At 39.0% G+C, this 9,878-nt stretch overlaps 1 long non-coding RNA gene across 2 annotated transcripts in view; it reads right to left on the bottom strand.

Moving 5' to 3' along the window:
* Nucleotides 1-893: 893 nt before the first annotated feature.
* LOC149775987 (uncharacterized) overlaps nucleotides 894-9,878 on the bottom strand; it is a 71,043-nt gene continuing 62,058 nt past the window's right edge. Inside the window, exons 3-4 of one of the 2 annotated variants that reach the window (XR_016416158.1) lie at nucleotides 5,565-5,704; nucleotides 894-1,235 (exon numbers count right to left, since the gene is read on the bottom strand). This is a non-coding gene — a long non-coding RNA (uncharacterized LOC149775987). Of the gene's footprint in view, nucleotides 5,705-9,878 lie in introns of both variants that reach the window. The other variant, XR_016416157.1, reaches the window with a different exon arrangement.

Raw genomic sequence — 9,878 nt, 5'->3', positions numbered from 1 at the left:
TGGTAACTCACGGCTAGGCTGTCTTATTAATAACTGGTATTCCACGGATGGCGTTACCAAATGGGATTTGAATTAAAGAATGACATCAGACGATGTCTACTAGATTGAGCCAAATAGATTTGTAGCACTATCATTTTATCACACATACAGAGAGAGAGAGAGAGAGAGAGAGAGAGAGAGAGAGAGAGAGAGATTTTATTTCGAAATTGAATCATTGAACAAGTAACATACAGGGTAGACATTAACAACCGTTCCTATTTATCATACTGTTTTATGTAAGAACTGTGAAAGAAAACTTTAAATTGATGAAACATGGTACTGACAGAAACTTGGAGCGCTAAAGCCACTTCAATTTTTTTTAGCAATACCCTTTTAGCCACCCAACTCTATAAATCTCTGCTATTTTACTGCGCACATAATCTAACTCAAACTTACGCAGATTCTCAGACTTAATGAAGAAAAGTCATATTTTCGCGTTTCTCAGTAAAATGTGTAGGTCGCATAATTCCATCATCTGGTAGCAGTCTAGGTCAATTCAGTAAACCACAGCCAACACCTACATTATTAGGAGATAATCATATAAAGCGTCATCTTCTACTGAATTTCATTATTCCTTGTAAGACTGCATGTGAAAACGTTATCATCATATAATTAAAAAAAACCCACTAGATGAAGCTTTACCCGTGTGGCGTGTCGGGTTCTTATGCCACCACTGTGGTAGGTGTGTTATGGTTGGGGTTGGGTGCTTCCAATATACTATTTAAATATTATAAAAGTCCCACCCAGGCTCGATTTTGGTTGGAAGTTAAATTTGTGAAAGATAGATGTAAATCTCTGAGCCCCCAGTCAGCAATGCCGACGGCTAAATGATTGAATATATAAAAAAGTGAAAATCATCGAATAACAATTTAATGACAATTCAATAGTCAAATGATTAAATTTCCCAAGTACTCTCCTTCCGCTCGACCCTGTGATAGCCTATTGCATTATTTGATTTGTAGTGTGAGATAGCTTTCCCCCTGTCCTTGTATTTTATTCATCTGTGTATTCTTCTCTCCTATTCCTCTAATTCCTTCTCCTCCTCCTCCCGACTTTCTCCAAATGTATTATCCTCGTCGACTTCTCTATATTCCTCCTCCTTCCCCACTTTCTCCTCCTCGACTCCTTTTCCTCCTCCTCCTCGACTTCTTCACCGACTAGACTTGCGAACTGGGCTGAGCAAACGTGACAACCCGCTTGAAAATATAAAAAAAAACGTGTTTCTCTTTGTAATAAGTCTTAGTTCGAGTCTATATTGACTTGTGCACGCTACATTGACCTGTTCGCCGATTTTTTTAAAATGTTGTTGTTGCTGTTGTTGTTGTTGTGGGGTTTAACGCCATTTTTCAGCACACGATAGGCTATGCATGGCGACTAGTATTAATGGTGGAGGAAGAACCCTGGAAAACCACGGGAAGAACCACCGACCCACGAGAAGCTACTGGCGAGCTTTCTCACATACCCACGTTAGCCGAATCCTAGACTCGAACCCACGCAGACAGAGGTGAGATGGCAGTGATCCGTAACGGAGAGCGCTTTAGACCACTCGGCCACTCGGGGCCCCTTTTTAAAATGAGCTATCGGAATAATGAGTACAGACATCATTTCATTAATTGTTTCTAATAATATTCAATCATCTCTAACCAAGTTAAAAAAATACAGATCATATGGATAAAAATATTTGCTAATTTTCGGATTGGATTATATATATATCATTACGTCTATTGCGCAAACGTACTGGTTGAAAAGTTTTAAAGAACTTCAATTTTTAACTCGTAACATAAATTCAAATAATGAGCATTGCAATGTTTAATCTAGAACGGCGTTTGTACATATTAATACAATGACTCTTTTTGTAGGAAAGATACCCGAAATCACACAAAACAAACAATATTGTACTTTGTAAAGCATATTATAAAATGCAAGTCATAAATTATAAATTATAAATATATCTTATACCTTGACACCAAGATATGTTTATCATTTGTTTCCTTGATTCTAGATCATAGATTACAAGGTTCTACCGTGTGTGAAATAATCTAGTCACAGTGAATACGCAGTCAAACATTAACAAACGGCCACCTGTCCAAATGCCATATTGATTACAAGTTATTTTATTCACCGCTGGATAAACACGGCTGAAAAAAATCGAGTAGTAGATATTTAGATTGTCATAAACCAATGCTATATCACTTTGTAGAAGTTATTGGTGTACATCAGAAACTCATCAGTAGGTGTGTGTGTGTGTGATTTAGATTTTTAACGTAGCTTTAACAATTTTCCAGTCATATCGCTGCGATATCTATAGTGTGGCAGTTTAAAGTGATGTCTAGGACTAGGGCATCATGCCGCAGGCATGTAACATAATGTCCCACCACTCAACAGGCCGACCAGTCCTAACACTAACCTCTTAATGCTGAGCAGCTGTTAGTACCATTTTTAGAAGTATTTGGTGTGACTCGGCCGTGGTTCGAACTCACGACCTTCCGCATCCGGGGAGGACGTTCTAACCACTAGGTCACCTGACCGGTCATACCTAAAGGTATGATACGACAAAATTCATTCTAAGAGAACGTGCAAGATATCTCGGTTTACATAAAGGACGATCGTAGGAGCTGGTAGAGGTGTAAGGTGTTAAAGATGTAGAGAACATGATAGTCATGCCACATACCCTATCATATGCATGTACCTGGGATCGAACCAAGGACCGCAAATGTTCGAAGTGAACTCATAAGTGATGAGTATTTACTATTTTTAACAACGAAGCGAATTTGACCAGCAGCATTCCAATCCAACTAAATTACAAACAAAACAAAACCGACGTGTGTTTGTTGACTGAAAAATACTACGCGCGACCTTTACTAATATGTGAAAACCATTATTGTATTTATACTATTTTTGAAAACAAGCTTATTAATCATGTAGGCAGTATTCTTAGTCTTCTGGAATGTGTGCGATAATCATCAGCGGCATGTCTCAATATGACTTGTGACAAGTTATTCACCTGAACTTTATTTCTTTGTATTTAAGAACGAATTTCGATTCTCTTGTGTCATATTTTCTAAAGTCAGTAATTCATTGTTGCTTCAGACACAAATTTAAACGAGAGCATTGGCCACGACCCTGCTACTAGGAGTAGAAGAAGACTGATTTTTGGAGGACATCATTTTATCACCAATACAAACGAAGGTATAAAAGTAAGCCGTCTTGCAGCGACCTTTATCAGTATTGTTGCAACAGATTCCGTGGAAGGAAGTCAGTGACAATATTCAGACCTTGGAGGAGTAGCAAAATATTTTGCAAGACTTTTTTTTGTTTGAATTTTTGATGCCACGTAGTGTGTGTGCTAGTAGTTTTGTTTTGGGGTCTTCGTTTACTTTATTGACGAAGAGTTCCTGCAAGAGCACGTTGACCTTTGCATCTTTATGTTTACGAATAGTTCCTGCAATGACATCATATTTACTCCTTTATATGCGCACAAAACATACATTCTGTTAAAAGCGTTGCGCTTTCATATCCATAATTCTCTACCTCAGCGTGAAAAAATTATTCGTGAAGTTTTTTCGACTTTGGATGCTCAACAAAATGTGTTGTTTTCTTGCTGGTTACACAAATACTGGAGAAATGTGCGTGTCTGGTAAAGGTTTGGCTTTGATGGTTGGACTAAAGGAATTGCTGACTGTGCCAAACATTTGTGTAATTGATCAAAGAAATTAAGTGGATTTAAAACGCCAAGTGAGCAATGTGACATTTAAACCCTTGTTTGAAAGAGTTACAGAGGAACCCGACACAGGTGAAAACGAAATTCAGGACAGCAGCACCGTCGTCATCGACACAAATGGAAAGTCATTATGGGAGAACTTTCAATAGAGTAGAGACTCAAAGAACATTACTGTGTGTCCCCAGAAATTCCAGGGTACAATTGAATCGACAATGCTGTACAGAGACTTGTTTGTATTACACTTTTATCCTGTTGCTTTGTATTTAAGCGATGTACTTAACCATTTGTCTTATGTGTTTTTGATTTCATGTCAAGTTTCAACTTTGAACACCGAATAAACGTGTATGGAAAATTTAAAATCTCTTGTCTTGTCCAAGTTATTTTTAGAATTCTGAACACCTTCGCCATGGCTACAGCTTCCTCTGCTATGTATTCATTTGCTCTCAGAGTCATTTACAAAACGTTAGATCGTTCAAATTGGGTGGAACTGTTTCGTTGCCATCCCTTTTACAAGTTGATTGTGGACCGAGTGGTTCATGCAATATCAAATTTATCAAACGTTTGATTGATCACAAACCCAAATTAATCGATCGTCCACCTCACCTAATTGTCAGGGGTTACAAAGAGTGGCAATCGGCTTACGGTCTATTTGAAGAAAGTCAAGGAGAATCCATTGCCTTTGCGAAAGGCATTCATCGCGAAGATGAACGTCAAATACATCTGGTCATCTTCGATTTCGTGTTAGGAGAAGACGAAAAAGTAATTAAACGTTGGTTTACACGCAAAGGGCATCTTCGTAATGACAGTATCATTGACATTAGCCACAATTTGTTTTAAAAAAGTGAAGCCCATCGAACCATCAATATCAGCGTTCATTACGTGGTCTTGTTTAAAAGTCTTACAGATAAATCTCAAATTCAAGTGTTAGTCAAACGGGTAGGAACTCCTTGGCTGACGTATGCGTACAACGATGCCACTCAAACACCTCATGCGTATTTAATCGTCGGTTTAAAACATGTATCCCTCAGTTTCACGACTGGAGCCAAGAAGAAGGAGGGCCGGTGGGTTACACGTCCCCTTAAGGTGCAACAAAAATCCAATAAAATCTTCTGACACTTAGTTTCTGTCTTACAAATCGTCAATATGACTTCTTTCAATCTCATCTTCCAGCCAAATTGATTCGAGTCCTTTACGGTATCAGTGGCGAAAAAATCTACAAGTGAGTGCCCATGTGTTAGAAGCCAGCGTCAACGAAGTTTTACGATGGTTTACGATGATATGGCATCAATTGCTTCAAGGTATCGTTCACATCCTCATCAAACCAAAAACACTTTTTTTGACAAATAGAAATCGGACTTGTCACAACTAACAGATCCGAGAATTGATACTCAAGCAAAAAAGCAAATCATTTTGAAACCTGCAGGCAACGGCTGTCTAGGAAATGTCATCATTCGTTGTCTCTTAAAATTGGATCCAAATTCCTTATCAGCCATCCCCAAGAAAAAAGTCTTTCCCCAAAGACATTCCAAGAAGGAGAGCGGTGGTGCCAAGTCCAGGTCAAAGCCCCAGAAAAGAAAAGTCCTAAGAAATGTGTGTGTTTGTGTGTGTGTGTGTGTGTGTGTGTGTGTGTGTGTTGGATTTGTAACGTAGCTGTAAAAAAATGTTCTGACATATCGCTACGATGTCTTCAGTGTGTCAGTGTATAGTGATGTCTAGCACTGGGGCATCATGCCGTAGACATGTAGCATGATGTCCCACCCAGTCACATTCTCCTGACACCAGGCCGACCAGGACTAACACTCACCTCTTGATGCTGAGCGCCAAGCGAGGCATCTGTTGGTACCATTTTTGTAAGTCTTTGGCATGACTCGGGCCGGGGATCGAACCCACTTCCTGCCACATCCAAGGCGAACTCTCTAACCACTAGGCCACTGGAGCGGTTTCCTGCAAAACAAAAAAGCTCGAAGAATTAACGCGTCTTCTTGAAAGAGAGGCGGTGCTGTACGGACACAACCATACTCCCCAGACTACGACCTCTGGTGACAGTGTCTCGAGCTTCTTCGACTTCGCCGTTGCTCGGGGGTATGTCACCCAAACTCGATCTGACACTCGCTTTTCCCACTTTGATGAAAAAATAGACACCCGTTTCTAAAAGAGCTTCTCTTCCGGAGACGACCTCTTTCATTTCTTTAGCGGCTAAAAAAGCACTCCACCACAAGATCAAAGTACAAGAAAGTTACAAAATGGCACGATACTTTCCGGAACAAACCCCTCAACCTTGAGTGATACCCTCCATGAAGATGATGCGACGTACCGACAATCAGTGGAGACGCATTCCATTGCAAAAAAGACATGTGTCAGTCGATTCACATCAGTATTGTTTCGCTCCTAAAAAAGATACCACCCAAAAGAAGCGCACACCACCACCACTCTCCTGCCAAAAAAGGAGAAAAGAAAGAAACTGCGTGCTCGTTCGGCCAAACACTGGAACATGTTGTCGTTAATGTCGAATGCTCATCTACCCGTGCGAAAACGACTCATTCAAACAGCCCATAAAGAAATCATCAAACCTGTGTGAATGTTGTTTGAACGTCTTAAAAGGAACAGTACCTTTGTCCAAGCACCAGAAAGAAAGCTTAGGAAAACGTTTGAACGTTCTGCGCCAAATGGTCAAAACAAAAATATCCTTCAGTCAAAAGGAAAAGATCGTGGTGCAGCGCGGATGAATTCTCCCCAAGATGACAGCATCTTGCTCTAGGGAGTGGCTGCTCCTTTGTTTGGAGGACTTACTGGACCAGTTTTATCCAGAACCAAAATATAAGGAGGAGGAAGAAGATAAAATGGACACTTTTTTCTTGAAAGACCCCATAAGTGTACTTTGGAATCTCATCGAAGGACAAAAGCTGACTTTGTCGCTCTACAAGCAATAGATGAAATTCCATCCTTGGCAAGAACAACGGACCCAACATTTACATCTCAATCTTAATCTAACCGAGATGTCACAGTTTTAACAAGGATTACATTCGTTGATGGATGTATAGATCCGATTTGTCAGAAACGGAAAAACTCCGTGTGGAAAAAAATGAAAGTGCGTCGGAAAGGATATATACAGAGTTATGATTTTCGGACAAACGCCTTGCAAGTCATCGACTATAAAAAGAAGTGACCATCATGCCGTTCAACAGAGTATCAGCGACCGCTCCTTTCAGAGTTCTTCTCTTCAAGATCTTCAAAAGCAGCCCCTGTGAGTGTGGTGCGGAGAACATGTTAATAAAACGCAAATCGTCCTTTTCTTCCCAATGAATTCTCATTCATGACACAGCACGATAAAGCATCAAGAGACGCCCATGCTCCTCCAGAGCTCATAAACACGTTGCTAGAAAGACTAAGAAAATAAGAAGATCCAGAGAATTAGACGTCTTTGATTACTAAAGAAAAATGATGCACCGAGATTTTTTCGAATGTTCCAGTTCAGAACTGGATTTGTTTGCCATGTCACCCACCATGATGACCATGCAGGAATCACACTGGGTCGAATTTAATCCCGTTTCGTATTTGATGGCCTCAGTCCCTATTGAATTTGAAATCAAAGGACATTCAGAAGATTACTGTATAGCAGTTACTTTTAAATCGTATAGAATTTCATGCATTCCTTGTTCAGCGAAGTTGATATGCACTTCAGCAAAAAAATAATTACCCTTACCGAGCGTACCTAGAAAATCTCTTGATGTAAGGAAAAGAAGCCAAGGATACCCATCTGGTTCTTGCATATTATATAAACCTGTCACGCAAGACAAAATTGACGAACCAGAGTTGATTAAAGATGAAACAAACGACACTGGGAGATTCACTACTGTCGAAAGGAAATCAAAGATTAGGTCAGTTTAGAACTGATGGATCGATTGCATTTGGAGACGTGGTTGCCAGACAAGTATTTGCTGAGACTGAATCTAAGCCGTCATGCCACTTTGCATTTGATGGCTGATTCTCCTCATTACAAAACCATCTTCAAAGAAGCCCTACTTTACGTGTGGAAGTGGTACCGAATATGGGAAACGACATCAATCACACTTTGAGTTTTCACATGTGCACGCACTTGTCCAAAACGAAAAAATTCGCGAAAATCGCACGTTTTTGAGCCCATAACTTCAGTTTGTTACATCGCGGAAAAGTCAGTAATAGTTTGATGAATAGAAAAATATCTCAGAAATAGTTTGATGAATAGAAAAATATCTCAGAAATAAAACAAGCCATATAGTATGGTCGTGTGCCTTAAAAAACAGAAATAGCAGAAGCAAATCGAGGGTCTTGGGGGAACGAAGTATTTGAAAGTTCCGTACCTTCTATCTTATATATTATGATAGAGAGGGTCCTATGTCAGAACGGGTCATGGGGGTAATCTAAGGTATTTTTGTCACTCTGTATGCTTTTTTCCTTTAGATTATTGTTTTTTTGTTTCCTTCTCAACATCTAGCTCGCGTCTGGCACCTGTGCCGTGTAATAGCAAATGTAAATACATTTGGATTTTCCTGGATGAACTGTAAGTGAATGTTTCACAGTTCACTGCCAGTCCACACTTTTCTGTTTAAGTTTATGTTCCGTTGACTCTAAGCACACACGGTATAAACTGTAAGACATATACCCGGTTTCGTTCTTCTTTTCTTGGCTACGTTCCAGCTTATAACTAGTGATCTGTTTGGTTTCTTATACTGAGTATGTTTGTATTCTGTAGTCATCGCATATCTGCAGATAGCTTAACAGTGATGATGTTGCAGATATGTTTACACTATTAATAAACATTTTTGTCTATGAATACAATCCGTAACCAACGCATGTATGTATAATAGTTTCTAATTATTTCTCAGTCACTACGTCCGTGCAGGTAGGAATGAACCTCTGATTCAAGGGCATTTGCATGTATACATGATGGCGGGTTTCTCATCAGTACGATCCCATGTTCTAAATGCTGGTAACTAACGGCTAGGCTGTCTTATTAATAACTGGTATTCCACGGATGGCGTTACCAAGTGGGATATTAATTAAAGAATGACATCAGACGATGTCTACTAGATTGAGCCAATAGATTTGTAGCACTATCATTTTATCAGATATATATATATATATATATATATATATATATATATATATATATATATATATATATATATATATTTTTTATTTCGAAATTGAATCAATGAACAAGTAACATACAGGGTAGACATTAACGACCGTTCGTATTTATCATATTGTTGTATGTAAGAACGGTGAAATTAAACTTTAAATTGATGAAACATAGTATTGGCAGACACTTCGAGCGCTAAAGCCACTTTAATTTTTTTAAGCAATACCCTTTTAGCCACCCAGGTCTGTAACATCTCTGCCATTTTATTGCGCATATAATCTAACTGAAACTTTTTACGCAGATTCTCAGACTTACGAAACATACAACTCTGGCGTTTTTTGACAATTTTGCAAAACCGCCCCATATTCCAACCCAGGTGCGTAATCAAAATTCAAACAGTGTTGGCACAATTGACCGGCACATGTATGTTTTGGGAATTGTGGTCAAAAGTAGGTAAGCAACGGAAAAATTGAGCCGTCAGTACGCTTTAATATAGTAAATACTTTTTCCTGGTTAATTCAAGTGCTAGTTCATATACTATGACTAAGATCTAACTCACCGAGGAAGTACCTCGTTACAATACTAATGGAAAATAATCTTTAGAGTATACGAATTTTGTAATTTATATGATACGGTGCCGATAACATAACTAATTTGGTTGTGGAAGCAGCCTGTTCAGTTTGACTCGACTGATCAACCATTGTTATTGGACTTATTTTGCGTAGATCTGACAAAAATCAACAATCATCATGACTGTCTCTCACCAAAATAAGGACCATAACGAGAGATTAGACAAGCTTATGACTAGAACGCCGAACACATGGATAAATCTCAATGAAGAAAAGTCATATTTTCGCGTTTCTCAGTAAAATGTGTAGGTCGCATAATTACATCATCTGGTAGCAGTCTAGGTCAATTCAATAAACCACAGCCAACACCTACATTATTAGGAGATAATCATATAAAGCGTCATCTTCTATTGAATTTCATTATTCT

This window comes from Sinohyriopsis cumingii, chromosome 18 (genome assembly GCF_028554795.1).
Source record: "Sinohyriopsis cumingii isolate HCF-2022 chromosome 18, ASM2855479v2, whole genome shotgun sequence".
Classification (NCBI taxonomy): domain Eukaryota; kingdom Metazoa; phylum Mollusca; class Bivalvia; order Unionida; family Unionidae; genus Sinohyriopsis; species Sinohyriopsis cumingii.
This window is presented reverse-complemented; position numbering and strand designations above follow the sequence as displayed.